Genomic DNA, 15,668 nt, shown 5'->3' with positions numbered 1-15,668 from the left:
AAAAAGGCGCGAAATGATTGTCTGCCCTTGCTTTCACGAAGGAAGGGAGGGAGGGAACGGGGGCCTGACGATATGTACCCAGAACCACCCGCGACAATGTTTTAGCCCCATCAGGCATGGGATCTCAACCCAGAATTCCAATGGGCAGCGGAGACTGCGGGAACTGTGGGATAGCTACCCACAGTGCAACGCTCTGGAAGTCGACTCTAGCCTCGGTACTGTGGAAGCACTCCACCGAGTTAATGCACTTAATGCACTTAGAGCATTTTCTGTGGGGACACACACACTCGAATATATAAAACCGATTTCTAAAAAACCGACTTCTATAAATTCGACTTTATTCCGTAGTGTAGACATACCCTTAGAGAACGGGGACTATCGGGGCAGTGCTGTAGCTATGTCACCATAGTATAGACGCACTGCACAGGGTTCATTTGTGATATTTCAACTCTGCACATGGACAAGGTTCTTAATTTTTTGTTCACACTGGGAAAATCAGTAAGCTGTTGAAAATGTTCTAGCTAGCTCACTTAATTAACACCTTATTAAACACAACTTAGCTCCTAGTTTCAGCAGGATTTCATTCCTTTAACAACGGGTCTGCTGGACCTGGTTAATACATGACTTTCTCTTGTTGCTGGGAAGTCTCAATCCGGGCCACAATTAGCTGGGCACTGTACATACAGTCTCCCTGTGCATATGTTCCCTGATTGTAAAATGGAAGTAAGCCCAGAGAAAGTTTGTCTACACATGGAGCTTTTAATAAATGAGTGCTTTTTTCCAGTTTAGCTTAATCCACTGGTTAAAGCTACATTCAAACAAGGCACTTGTTTAAAACAAATACAACAGTTTGGGGTCAATCAAAATATGTTGGATTTTGACTTTATTTTATAGATTTTTCTATAACTCTTAATATAACTAAAGCAATTTTTGAAGCAGTCACTTCAAAACATTCCATTGTGGTCAGGTCAAAACATTAGTTTGACTTTAACAAAAAGCTTCACTTTGATTTTTTTTTTTAAAATAAAAGTTTATCTAAACTGGCACTTTCCAATGGAAAACGGTTCTGTTGGAGAACTTTGGACAAACTCTATCTCTCAACAGAAAAAAAAATAAAAATAGATGACTTCATTAGGCATCCAGTGCTCAAACCAAACCTGCCCGCTAGGACTGTGTCATCTTGATAGTTCTAGAGCAGATGAAAATTCATTCTCACTGCCAGTCTCAAAACCAGGTAGCTCAGGAGAATGACAAGTGGGAGAGAGGTTACAAACTACAGATCTACAAACTACAGGAAGGCAAGCCTGATGCTGGTCTTAGGCCAGGTCTACAGAACAAGGTTTTATTGCCATAAATACATTGGTCAGGGGTGTGGAAACTTAGCTCTGCTGGCAAAACAGCCAAGGTGGACACAGCCGTGCCAAAAGAGTGCTTCTGTTGGCTTAGCGAATGTCGTTCGGGGAGGTGGGGTTACTATGCTGACAGAAAAATGGTTTCTGTCATCATGAGCTGGGCCTTCATGAGGATATTCTGCTGGCACAGCTAAACCAGAAACGCTATGTAGCGTAGACCAGCCCTAAGTCTGGTGAAAACGAAAGGAAGGTACAAAGGATGCAGTTTGGAAGTAGAAGTATTAGAATTGCTTTTGATTCCTGTTATGCCTATTGACTGTAACACTTTACTATGAGTGGGTGACTATTATGCTGTGATTAGCATGGTGGCAATATGTTTCTATCCCTCTTGATTCACACATCAATCCATGCCAAGCCCTGTTAGCTGAAAACCATTGCTTCCACACACTTGAAAAAGGCTTGTTCCCTCCAGCATTGTGATTTTGAACATATGGTCCTCTGAACTTTGTGATGAAAGGGAAGATGACGCTCTGTCACGTCTGCAGCTAGAATAATGCTCAGCGTTCGCAAACTTCAAGATCATCCTAATTTCTTTTACAATAGCTTCTCGAGAGGTTAACAGGCTGGCCGAAGGAGTTTGATTTTAAACAAATGACCCTAGTTCAGAGCAGCTGTCTCAAAGAATGTATCAGACAGCTGTTTCCCATTGCGCTCCAGTTGTTGGGAATCTAGCATTACTCCTTCCTTCTCCACATTCTTTGAGACAGCCATATACAGTATTGCTCCCTTCTGCTTTATCAAGGGGTTACACAACATGTAATAAATGAAATGTCATCTTTCTGGCTTCTCTTCCCTTTGCTATTGGTTTGGCAAGAAGCTTCCTTTTCTGAAACGGAGCTGAACCTTATCTGTAGGGCCCTACCCAATTCACAGTCCATTTTGGTCAATTTCATGGTCATGGCCACTGCCTTCAGAGCTGAGCAGCTGGAGGGCGGTGGCTGCTGGCCGGGAGCCCAGCTCTGAAGGCAGAGCCCCTACCAGCAGCGGGGCAGAAGTAAGGCTGGCATGGTATGGTATCGCCACCCTGACTTCTGCGCTTCTGCTGCTGGCGGGGCGCTGCCTTCAGAGCTGGGCACTTGGCCATTAGCCACCGCTCTCCAGCCAACCAGCTCTGAAGGAAGCGCAGAAGTAAGGGTGGCAATACCGCAACCCCCCTAATAAAACTTTGCAACCCCCCTGCAACTCCCTTTCGGGTCAGGACCCCCAATTTGAGAAACGCTGGTCTCTCCCATGAAATCTGTATAGTATAAGGTAAAGGCATACACAAAGGACCAGATTTCATGGGGGGACACCAGATTTCACAGTCTGTGATGTGTTTTTCATGGCCATGAATTTGGCAGGGCCCTACTTATCTGACTTTGCTAGAGTGGCTACAATGAAATCCTTGTTGCCAGGCAGTGGTTGTCTCATCTCGGTAGAATACACCTAAGGAGACCCAAAGGAGAGCAATGAAAAAGGGGGGGCAATATATGATAATCCGATTTGACAAGCTCAGCACTATTGTTAAAGGCCCAACCTTGGTGCAATCACATTTCAAGGCAGTTTGTCAGCTGGAGTAAATCATTGTAGATCCATTGACCTCGCTCCACTGAAGGTCAGTCTACACCAGCTGTGGATCTAGCCCTTCTCCATCAGGATTTATGGTGCCTGAGGGTGGCGGGGTGGGTAGTAGTAGAACATAAGCCATATGACACTTCCCCAAGTGCTTCATACAGAGTATTGAGCCTTCTGTCAATATTCAGCTTCTGGGTTAAGAGAGAGTTTCAGACACAGCTGGTAACATCATCCATTCATTGAGAAATGACCCTGCCCAACTGGTTCAGGTTATTTTTCTCTGATTGCAGTGGAGCAGTGCATACTGGGATCAACAGTCACCACAAGACTCTTGCTTCCTGTGGACTACTTGCTCCATTGCCCAGAAGCTCACGGCCATCCCTGATATCTCCGTCTCTCACTCTTCTCCTCCGACACCCACTGAAGACTAGATCTCCCCTTCAGTCCTCCCTTCATGGCAGCCAGTCCTCACAAACCCCTCGCTCAGTCGTTCCCAAAAGGCCACTATAGAGACACTGATCTCCTCTTATTCTGCCCCTGTGGCTCCCAATGGCTCCCAACGCCTCCCCGCTCCTTCACACAACACTGCATTTTCCCTCCATCTAGCTGCTCTCTAGTGTGACATCTTCATGCTCTCTTGGGAAAACATAAGAGGTAGAGCTGGTTTGGAAAATGAGCTCTTTTTGCTGCAAGACTGAAATTAAATTTCGTCTACATTTTTTTCCACAGACAAGGCCAAGTTTTCAGCAAAAAATAAAAAACTTAAATACTGAAGCTGAAAACATCCATTTAGAAGGAAATGTTGCTGTAGTGACTTATGGGAGATGACTCATGCCCCCCATTCTCCTCTGTGGGCCTGGTTCTCTGATCAGACCACATCTCCCATAATGCAATACATTCGTACCTCATAATAGGGGGAGAGGGTTGCATCATGGGAGATGTGGTCTGGTAGGGGAGATCAGCCCAGAAAGGAGACCTGGGTACATGAGGAAAACAAGCTATAATTCCCGTGAGGCACCACCACATCACTTCCAAATAAAAATATGTAGAGTTGCAGGATTTCTTTAGCAAGCAATGACATCAAAGGGCGATTTCATTAGCCTCTTCCTTGAGGTGCAGGAAATCCTAAAGCTCTCCCTTTCTTAACTCAGATCTCATGCTCAGAAACACACTTCTGACCGGAGCTGGGCAAATAACTGACTTATTTTTTCTTGGTTTGCTAGCAATTCCAAAAAAACAAATGTTGTGGATCAAAACACACATTTAGTTAGGCCCAAAATGAAATGTTATGTTTCAATGTCCAGTTTTTTAATGTTTCCATTTTTTAATACAACTGAAGGAAATTTCCAGGCAAAGTCATTTGATTAAAAACCGTGGAACCTTTTGGTGGGGAGCACTAACAATTCAGCAAAAACTGACATGCATTTGCAAAATGTTTGTGCTGCTGAAGCTGCAGGGGTTTTTTACCAAGAAATGGGGGGGGGGGTTGGGCCCAAAAATGTCACACACCTCTACGGGAGGTGTGATCATCTGAGGCTCACCAGAAACCAGGGGAATACAACTGATGAGTGTGAATATATCTAGGGATTAGCAGGGAATGGGGTTAACTTTTCTCCCTGAGGAGCAAAAAGATCACAGCGGCACGTCCTCAGTGTAGGATTGTCTGGGGAGCAATCCATAAGGGCAGTGAGCTGTAGTGATTTATGTCTTTCCAGGACACCACAGGACATGATCCCACTGACTTCACTGGGCTTTGCATCTGGCACTGGAAACGGCTGTGTTTCAGACACTGCAGCAGGGTCGTAAGTGGGAGTTGGGGAAAATGCTAGCTGGGGAAATTCTGGGATTTTGGCTTTACAACAATGTGATCTTTCTGGTTCTATTGAGTAACCAGGCCCTGCTGGGTTTTTTAAACATCTTAACCCCTTCCTGTGAGGGGGAAAGACTTTTCCCTGCTTCGACTGGGGTCTAGAAACTCAGTAACTCAGAGCTGTGGCACTGAGAGAATCTGTGCTCTGCTCTCTGCCTCTGATATTGTCCACTGTAAATCTGTTAAAATATCCTTGATTATATTTTTTTAACATAGCTGCAGGACTGATGGAACTTTTTAGGGGTATCAAAGTTTTTCAGGAATCAATTGAGAAATACCAGGTGGGTGAGGTGACATCTTTTATTGGACCAACTTCTGTTGGTGAGAGAGTTTTCGAGCTTACACAGACCTATGACCCTGCAAACAACGAATCAATCGCTCATTCGGCTATGGGTTTCAGGGGGTAGCCGTGTTAGTCTGTATCAGTAAAAACAACGAGGAGTCCTTGTGGCACCTTAGAGACTAAGAAATTTAGTTGGGCATAAGCTTTCGTGGCATTCGGCTATGTTAACCTTGGCTGCTATGTGGCTCTAGTCCTGTTGTTAGGGCTAACATCCACGAGGTGGCACAAGACAACCAGTCCTGTCCAATCTCATCATGCATCCTGGGGATAGAAGGCAGCTGGGGAAAAGGGGGTTCTGTGGGTTAAATGATTACAAGGTGTACAGGTTCGTTTTACCCCTAAAGTTTACTTGTCCTGTCCAAGTAACTGCCATTTGCTTGGTGGATGGTACTGTAAGTGGACATCAGGAATACTAAAGACTCATGACATGGCAGTTACCACGTAGCAAGGTTAAAACGACTCCCCCTCTCTTTCAAGCTTCCCCCTGTATTTTTGGTGCATTGCGTGAGGATTCTGCTATATATGCTTGGCAGATGGCCCTTGGAAGACTGGGATCTCCAATGTCCCCTAATGAATCAAGGCATCACTTTAAAAATGGGTTTGCCCCTTGACGCACCCTCCTTCCCCCCCCCCCCCCCGCCTCCCGTTTATCTCTGGCACATTATCATCCTCTCTAATCACTTGCTCGTGTTTTGAGTCACTCATGTTGCAGGTGCAGCTTTATTTCCTGTGAGGTCCCAGAAGTGCCCTCCAGAGCACTCGCTTCTCCCTGCCCACCATCCCTGTGTGGCAGACAGTATTCCTCTGGCCGAGGAGTGTCTGGAGCCAGCTTTCTGGTACCCTATCAGTGCAGCTCCTGACTCAGAGGGGGTCACTGCTGGACAATGCTGGGCACTCTTCCCTTCCTTCCCTGGCCTCTGCTGCACACCAGGTCCAGCCAGCCGGCAACTTGGATTTAAATAATTATGATATGACATTTTGTGGGTGGGATTTTTCAAATCCCACTTACAACCCAATCAGAGTTAAGTGCCTTCTTGCCCAGGGCTGCTTTGAATCCCAGCCTGCATCTTCAAATCACTGTCCCAGTGTATTAATCAATGCTCGTAACATGCCAGCAAACTAGTGTGAGCCCCATTTTATAGATGGGGGAGAGACACAATGAGGCCAAATAGAGACAGGGGCAGAGCAAGATTAGAACTGAAAATGCCAGGTTGGTCTTCAGCCCACTAGCCCCTCCACAGAGCAATAAGAGATTAACTATAAAATGGCCCCAGTTCATTGATAACTGTAGCTAGCTTGGCACATGATACAAACTGATTGATAAGCAGATGGTTTATCAGAACCTCTATTTTATTCGAGCAACATTTAACAGCTCTGCAATCTACCAGCAGCTTCCTGGCTCAAATATGGCACAGACATGCTTCACGGCATCTCAGTGAACATGCCTTTGTGGTACAATGTTAGACTCTCACAGTCCAATGTGGCAAAGTTGGCAAACTCTCCTTGCCTGCCCATGTGAATAGATTGCCAATTTTTCAAAACTGGACACTACAGGCCCCCCTATCGCTCACTCCTCCCACCCTCAACCCCCGCCACTCTCTCCTCCCTTTCCCAGGACTGGTACTGCCTGCAAAGGCGGGCTGGGAGGAGCTGATGCAGAACCTGCCTGCCTGCCCAATCAGGGCACAGTGGGGCATCAGTCCCCAGAGCCAGGGCCCCCGGAGGCTGAGAAGGTGAGATAGGCTGTCACAGGTGGCGAGGCCGGCCTCTGGCCCCGCTACTCAAACACCACAGGCTGTCAGGATCCCTCCCCTGGTCAGCACTGGTACCTACCTCTCCGCCGGAGCCGGGAGCCCATTCCTCAGATTAAGCTTCTCTCCATCTGCCGGGTCCCTCCAGCAGCTGCTCTTCCCGCCCTCCCAGTGATGGAGGCCAATTGCAGATCCTGTGGTAACCGGACTATTGGTGTCCAGTCAGCAGTACTGCATGGGTCCCCTTTCGACCGGACTTTCCAGTCAAAAACCGGACACCTGGCAACCCTACATGTGAATAAAGTTATTTGCCTTCGTGTTGGGAGAATTAAGGCCCTTCCCTCCTCTGCCTTCAGCCTCTAACTCTGAGGAAAACTGTGTTTTATATCTGCCCCTGTGGAGCAGCGAGAGCTTCTCAGACTGGACCAGTGGTGGATTTAGACATGGACAAAGGCGAGTTGCTGACACCCACCCTGGACGTTGGGGAGAGTGAAGAGGAAGAATGAGGGCATATGTTGGGATCTGACCGGAGCACCGAGAAGGAGGGGACTGGAGGAAGAAAGGAATCTGCAACCTGCACAGTGCTGTGAAGTGACCAGTCATGAGTAGGGCCCTACCAAATTCACAGTCCATTTTGATCAATTTCACGGTCATAGGATTTTTAAAAAATCATAAATGTCATGATTTCAGCTATTTAAATCTGAAATTTCACAGTGTTGGAATTGTAGCGGTCCTGACCCAAGAAGGAGTTGTGGGGGGGGGGTCGCAAGGTTATTGTGGGGGGGTTGTGGTACTGCCACCCTTACTTCTGCGCTGCTGCTGGCAGCAGAGCTGCCTTCAGAGCTGGGCAGCTGGAGAGCGGCGGCTGGTAGCCGGGAGCCCCGCTCTGAAGGCAGAGCCGCCGTCAGCAGCAGCGGAGAAGTAAGGACGGCCTGGTACAGTATCGCCACCCTGACTTCTGCGCTGCTGCTGACGGGCTGCTGCCTTCAGAGCTGGGCGCCCGGCCAACAGCCGCTGCTCTCAGCTGCCCAGCTCTGAAGTCAGCACAGAGGTAAGGGTGGCAGAACAGCAACCCCCCTAAATTAACCTTGTGACCCCCCCTGCAACTCCCTTTTGGGTCAGGACCCTCAATTTGACAAACGCTGGTCTCCCCTGTGAAATCTGTATAGTACAGGGTGAAAGCACACAAAAGACCAAATTTCACAGGGCGGAGACCAGATTTCACAGTCCGTGACACGTTTTTCATGACTGTGAATTTGGCAGGGCCCTGGTCATGAGCCACTCACTTGGCTTTTCCTTGGTAGCTGCTTAGGTTATTCATCAAAACCCCAAGGGGTAGATTCTCTACCCCACTAGAGCTCTGCCCAGATGCACCACCAGGGAGTCAGTTGTGAGCCTACCTGATTCCGGTGCAAGTTTAAAGCTGCAGGGGAGCAGAAGCGATATCTATCTAGCAGACCTCTGCTCCAGCATGCACACTTCCTGCCCTGGCATGCCCGTGATGGACACAGGAGGAGGGAGGCATGTCCCCTCCCTTTCCCGCTGGGGGGAATTCTGCAGTGCAAAAGGCTGGATAGTCCAGTCTGCTAAGTCTCTAAGGAGTGGTAGAAATCCAAACAACACTGTAGCCTCCTTAGCAGTCAGCACCCTTCAGTGCCTGGCTCTGTAGTCAGATGTAATTAGACACGGGTGCAGGCTAGAACACCAGTTGCCACAAACGTATCTTGTATGTTGTTTCCAGGCTCCTGAGGGCAGTAGGAACACAGCAGGCAGCTTGTGTTTTAAATAACCCATGTTGTGCAACAGACCCAGAAAAAGTTACCCATTAGCTGCTGGTTCACTATGTAGCACAACACCTGCATTTAACGTTAAAGGGACCAGATCTTCAGCTAGTGTCAGTAGGCATAGCTCACCGATGTCAGCGGAGCATTGCCAGCTTATAGCCAAGCGAGGGCCTGGCCCAGCATTGCCAGCTTATGCCAAGCAAGGGCCTGGCCCAGACTGGCCATAAACGGGCATTACGCTATGAACTGGATTGAGCAATGGCCCACATTGGGAAGATCTAAAGATGAGATGGGACTAGAGCAAGGAGATACAGTAGCTGGAGCTCTCTTACTCCTCATTCATGGGCAGCCCTTTGGGATGTCACATACTAGAGTGGCAGCTGGACACGGCACCGCTAACCTCTGTCCCTCCTTGACAGGATACAGGACATTCCCTGATTCTAACTCTTTACTAGTGAGCAAGAAATTTACTTTACCCAGCTCGTTCTGCTGGAGCTGGAATATGAGAGAGAGTTGTTCAATCAGTGTTAAGCAAGAAGCGACAGAGATGTGAATTGAGAGAATGAGCGCATCTACCAGCTCCTCTCAGTCTGTGCTCTGGACACGTGCTCCCTTCCCCGTTCCAGTAGGTCGGGCGAAAGCTGCTCCTGCCGGCCAAAAATCCAAAAGGAAATAATGTCTCTTGTTTGGTGCAGTTTCAAAGAACAGCAAGCCAAATGGAAACTCATTAGAGACCAGATCAATAGGCAGCTCCCCACTCGTTTAGGGACACAAGTTAGACTCTCCTTACATGACCTTGCTGGGAGCAGTTTCACAGCTGTGCTGTGTCAGGTTGTGGGCATTATTCCTTTGCCAACAGGGAATGCTCTGCATATAGCTGCACTTGCTATGCCCCTTGACACCTTGCTATCCACCTCTATGCCCCTTGACACTTTGCATCTTTATTACTCCACATCCGAGGTCCTATTCCCAAGCAGCAAGGCAACCTGGCAGCTGCATTGCTCTACCAGTAAATCCACAGAAGCCAATGGCATGTCTCTGAGCCTACCGTGACTTAAGGTATGTCTACCCTGGAAATGCTACAGAGGCAAGCTGGAGCTGTTCCAGTATAGACCCTACCTATGCTGGCAGGAGGGGTTCTCCCATCAGCGTAGGTCATCCACCTCCCCGGAAGGCAGTAGCTAGGTCGATGGAAGAATTCTTCCATCCATCTGGCACAGTCTATAGGTTGGCATAGCGACGTCTCTCCAGGGTGTGGGGTTTGTGGAGATGTAGCTGTGAAAGTTCCCAGTGCAGACCAGCCCTAAGAGAGACTGAACTGTTGGGAACAAGCTGCTGGTACGCCACTCCGCACGCTTAAGAAAGATCCCTTTGCTACAACACTGCCTGCCCCCCTGCTTGCTGTTAATTCCCTCTGCGGCAAAGTTACTACCTTTTCCACCATATGCAGGATTTAATCATATGTACTGCACACATAAACTACCCTAAAGGAACATTATTAAGGTTGCAAATACTCAGTATGCAGGCCGTGCCAGAATAAAGATTGCTTGTGCACCTTTTCTTCGGTGCTTCTGCGCTACGATGGTCTTTAATTACACGATCTCACGTTGTTTTTTCCACGGGATCCCTGCTTCATTCGGCACATGGGATGGACGGTGCTCAGTTAATGAGCCGCTAGTCCATATTTTCTTTTACCCTCGTTGTTCCACCTCTTGACCTTATTTAGTGTGTGCTCTTCCAGCACTGCTCTGAACGCAGGCTTGTTAATGGCCCTCTGGGGTTTTCTATGGGGTTCATCACGAAAGTATCTGAGTGCTTCATACACAATAATGAATTTATTGTCACCGTATCCCTGGGAGCCGGCTCAGCTGCTGCCTAACCCGGTGGACTTCTAAATTCTCTAGGTGCTTAACTTTCCGCTGGTAAAGTCCCTGTGGCACTTTAATTTCTACCATTGGGCACAGCTTCGCCCGCAGTCACACACACAGTGCATACCCTCGGTGAGACAAGGCTGGGCAGCCCGGGGGCATCCCTGAGACAGCACCAGCTCCACAGCAGTGGTGAGGAAGAGCAGCAGTGGGCCCCCCCACTGCCCACTCATGAGGGGGGGTGGCCGGGCTGAAACTGAGCCAGTGGCTTTGCGCCTTGGTGCCTGGGGGACGCAGCTCGGTTCAGGTTTGGCCCTCAAGCCTGAGTGGGCAGTGGGATGTCCAGCGCTGCCCCAGCTCCAGCACCTCAGACCCACACAGCTGAGTGGGGCAAAGGCTGTAGCCTAGGCCTTGTGTCCTAGCCTGCTGCCCTGAAAGTCACCACCATTTTTACCATTGATTTCAGTGGGAGCAGGAGCTGGCTCTAGACGTGTTATATAACAGTGCACCTTCTTTGTTCATCCGTTTATTATGCCCTTTGTTCCTTGATGCTGATTAGTTTTTCTCTTTAACAGTAGTAGAGGGTTGGGGGGGCACTGCTACGGAAGTAACAAGAAAGGCTTTTTCACAGGGTACGTACGCGGTTGTTGTCCGATGAACATTGCACAGGGTTATAACAAGGGGGGAGCGGTCTCGGGGTCCTGTCTATAACACTCTGGAACACGGTTCCCCTGCCTGCACACCTTCAGGCACCCCTTTTCAGACTGTAACAGGCATTGTTTTTAACTGCAAAACCATGGAAAGAAAAGCTGGTCAGGTGATGTCTCCCAGCTTCATAATGAATAGGCCTAGGGCTCTTTTCCAATTTGAACATAACGGTTGTTACTGTTTCTGCTTACATAATAATCTAGAACCAAAAGGAGCGTGATCAGATGAGTCATGATTTGAATCAGAAATGTGAAATAACCATGGCTCAGAGAAGGGAAGCAAAACTTGCTCTTTCTAATTCAGATAAACTAATGTGAGCTAATATATCCAGCTGGTTATTGTATCTTAGCATGGACTCAGCTGTGTAGGCTTTTGATCTAATACTCTGCACCTTGAGATCTGCAGAATTTACAAACTCTCATCCCTGCTGGAGACTAAGGCTACGTCTACACTGCAGGCTGGGTGTGATTGCAGTACCTGTGGACACAGGTCCAAGATCGCTAGCTAAGAGGATCACTGATAGCAGTAAAGCCATGGCTTCACTGTGGACTAGTTAGCTGAGTAATTACCCGCCAGTCTGAGGGACCATCTACTGCCCATCTTCACTGCTGTTGATGCTCACACCAGCAAGATCAGTAGCAGGGCAGCAGGTCTTGAACCATAGTCTAGCCCAGGCTCTTAGGAACTAGGCAGTTCCACCCTGCCATTAGAGTGACCAGACGTCCCGATAAAATCGGGACTGTCCCGATTTTTAGTTCTTTGTCCCGCGTCCCGACCGATGCACGGTCGGGACACCATTTGTCCCGATATTGCGGCTTTTTCTTTTTTTTTTTTTTTGCTTCCTCCATGTGTCCCGATATTTTGTCCATTTCGTCTGGTCACCCTACCTGCCATCCAGTAACCTGCTAACAGCTGCCACAATAGAAGCTGAACTCTGAGAGTCCTGGGATCTGATTGGTGGAATGCTAGGGGTCCTGATTGGTTCCCAGCTCTTATTTAAATCAAGCCCAGTACCAGGAAGTTGTTCTTTCAATTGAGTTTCCCCTGCTTTGAATTGTCTCTTTTGCACTACACTTGCTCCTACTGTCTGCCTCCTGACTCAATAGTTTGCCCTCTGACCTGTCTCAGACTCTGACCTCCTGGTATGTGATCTGGCCTGATTCCTGCTCTGGCCACTAGGGAAGACCACCCATGTAGTCGGTGACGCTTGGGTATGTCTATTGATGCTGGAATCACACCTCAGACTGCAGTGCAGAAAGAGACCGTCATCCAAGACTTCATTTCATGCACGTAAAGTGAATAGTCTCGGCTCGGCTACATGCAGGGGAGAGGGTTTGTTGGATTGGGTCCAGAGCCTATAGCTCTCCTTTCCTTTTGTCTAGCGTAACCACTTTGGATTCTAAAGGGCTAGATCCTTGGTTCCGGTCTCAGGAAGGAGTGTGCGAAGGCATCTCTGCCCAAAGGAGTGATAGCAGCCCTGGGCATGCTCTTTTCGTAGCCATGCCCCCTTCACTGGGCGCGGCTCTGGGACTCCTCCAAAGGTTCTCTAAGATGGCTTGAAGGCTGCTTTGTGCTGCTGGAGCAGAAGAGCTGGGGGGGCCCAGGATCGGGCCCTGAGTCATGACAGTAGAGGTCTAAATCAGGTCTGTAATAGAAAGGCTGCCTTCGGGAATAAAGGGCAAAATCTGCTCCAAACTCCATAGCATTGTTTCGGTGTAAGTGAGAGAGCATTTGGCATATGCTACTAGTAACATTTCTTGGCTAATCCCCCTATGAAGACCTAAAATAGCCCCTAGTGCTGCTTTTTAAAGATGTGATTCACTTTTCATTCCAATTCTAATGGAGGAATCCAACCTGTGGGACATAAGCCAGATCTAACCTCCTTCATGCTAGTACCCTGGGCAAAATCTTCAATTTGGACCTCTCTAGGTCCTTGCATCCAGGCTATGTCTAAATCTTGCTGATTCTGTCTGAGTAAGATCTGTAAGATACGGCCTTTCCGACCCACCCACACAGCCAACACGCTCTCGCCTGAGCTCCCACCTCCTGGCTCAGTCCCTGCAATGTCCCTTTGCTCTGGGCTTGACACGTGCCTGGTCTTGCCCTGCTCCTGTCCATTCAGACTGCTGCTAAGTTCATTCTCCTAGACCTTCGCTTGGACCATGTCACCATCTTTTTATCCCTCCACCGGCTCCTCCTTCTGTATCACATCAAACATAAGCTGCCTTTTATCTCTTTCAAGGCCCTTCGCTGCCCGGCCCCACCCTACCCCTTCTCTGTCATTCAATAGCAAGACTCCTCCTCCGGTTGCTCCATGGTGCCAGCCTCCATCCCCCACTTGTTAAATTTTCAAACAAGCACCTTCATCCTCTCTCCCATGCTTATGTGTGGGGATGAGCCCCCCATTAACAGCTGCAACAAAGCTCCTTCCCTCAAAACTCCCTTTTCCTGAGGTTAGGCGGCTGGTGTGGTGTGACCCCTGCCGATCAGCTATATTGTCTCATTGTTTCCTTGCTCTCCTCCGCCTGTGTCCATCTGTTATCTCTTATGCTTTGGGGCAGGGACCGTCCTCTTGTTCTGTGTTTGTACAGCACCTAGCACAATGCGGGCCTGGTCCATGACTCAGGCTCCTAGGCACTACTGCATATTCTGCTGCTTATAAAATGGCTTAATTCTCCTGCTGGGGAGAGGATGAGAGAACGAACCCATGGCAGATGTTAGGCTTTTTGCTTAAGCACGATTGGAAGATGCTCGGATACTACAGAGAGGAGCCTAGCATAAAAACCTATACTGAACAAATATCTTTAATACAGTTATCCTCAGAACACCCCCACTAAACTCCTATGCTCTAGGTGGGGGGAACAGGATGCCTGGGCCATAGAAGGGGATTAAACGCAGTTCTTCTGAGTACCTGCCTAGCACCCTAACCACTGAGCCATCCTTCCTCTACCTCTTCGAGTAGTTACATTCCTATTGCTCTTCGGGGCTGAGAGGGACCGACACAGTGTTCCACAAAATGAAATGGAAAAGGGACCTTCCTTGCCTCGTGCTCACCCTGCGGGTGGCAAGCAGCTCTCCCTCGTCTGACCCCTGCCCCAGCATCCAAGGCAGCGAGATAACTCAGGTGGCACCTAAAGGCACTGTCCATCCTGAGCCAGACCCTGAAAGTGTGGGTCTCCTAGTCTAGCCACCGTCACCAGCTCATACAGCCCCTGGGCCCTGACCTAGTTTAATCACACAAGAAGCCACAGTGGCAGCCTCTCAGATAAGAGGTTTGAGAACTGAGCACAAGCCTTTGACCCGTGTCCAATGGCAGCCTCATAAAGTGAATTGTTAACCAGAGCAGGAGCTGAAGGGGACCGGCGCGTCCCTCCCTCTCTATGAAACAAACGCTGCCCCACTAAGCGGTCCCTTCCCTTCCCTTGCCTTGCCCTGGTTTCTGTAGCTAGTGGAGTAAGGAACCACTCACTGTAAGAGAGGCAGAGCTGAGCCCAATGGGCTGGATCCCTGCCCCCTGGCTCTCTCACTGCTCTTCTCTTTGAGCCAGGGGCCAGGGAACAGGAAGAGCCCTGGCTTCAACCCCCTTTCTTGCTGGCCTGCTGTATAGGGGGATAGAGCTGCTTTCCGCCGCCCCCAGAGCAAGGAGGTAAGCAGGTGAGCGCTGTGACCCTGCAAAGTCCGCTCACTCCGTTACAATCTAGCCCTCTCTGAACAGCTGTGTGTATCCCCTGTGAGACGCTGATGGGAGGCCTGCATGGTAAATGACAGGCTAGGTACCTGTCTTTGTACTGTGTGTAGCCTTCCAGGATTATACTGGTGTCACAAGGTACTCCTCAGTACGGGCATCCGAATCTGGCTGTGGGCCGGCCACCTACCGTTGGAGCTCCCCGAGTGTGATCTGGTGACATGCCCCAACTGAGATGGGCCTAAGCTGCCCAGTTTGCATCTAGATCTGGTCTTTGTCAGAATTCAGAGGTGTTTTCAACCAGGCCGAATCCCAGTCCCTCCAGTGGCTACCTGGAGTGCAGGGACACTAGGAAAGGAGTGTTAACATGCACAATGCTTGCAACGCTCCCTCCACCTTTCAGACACTAACGGGCAGGTGATGCAAACTTCACCTAGTTAATAGTGCTTATTCTGAAGTTTCCCTGCAGATCTTCCATGTGCACAATTCCACTGAACTCATTACACCCCTGGGGCATTTTGTGTGCAGAGGGCCGTTAAACAGAACCTTTTCAAGCAAGAAAATGTAAGGCAAGGCAATTCGCTCTGAGTTCAGTTCAGTCCAGTCCATCCACTGTTCCTTTGGGCAGGAAGGAGATCAGGGTAAGCTGATAGTGTAACTAACACACCCAGATCCAAACGATATATACATCCA

Source organism: Lepidochelys kempii, chromosome 11, assembly GCF_965140285.1.
Source record: "Lepidochelys kempii isolate rLepKem1 chromosome 11, rLepKem1.hap1, whole genome shotgun sequence".
Classification (NCBI taxonomy): domain Eukaryota; kingdom Metazoa; phylum Chordata; order Testudines; family Cheloniidae; genus Lepidochelys; species Lepidochelys kempii.
This window is presented reverse-complemented; position numbering follows the sequence as displayed.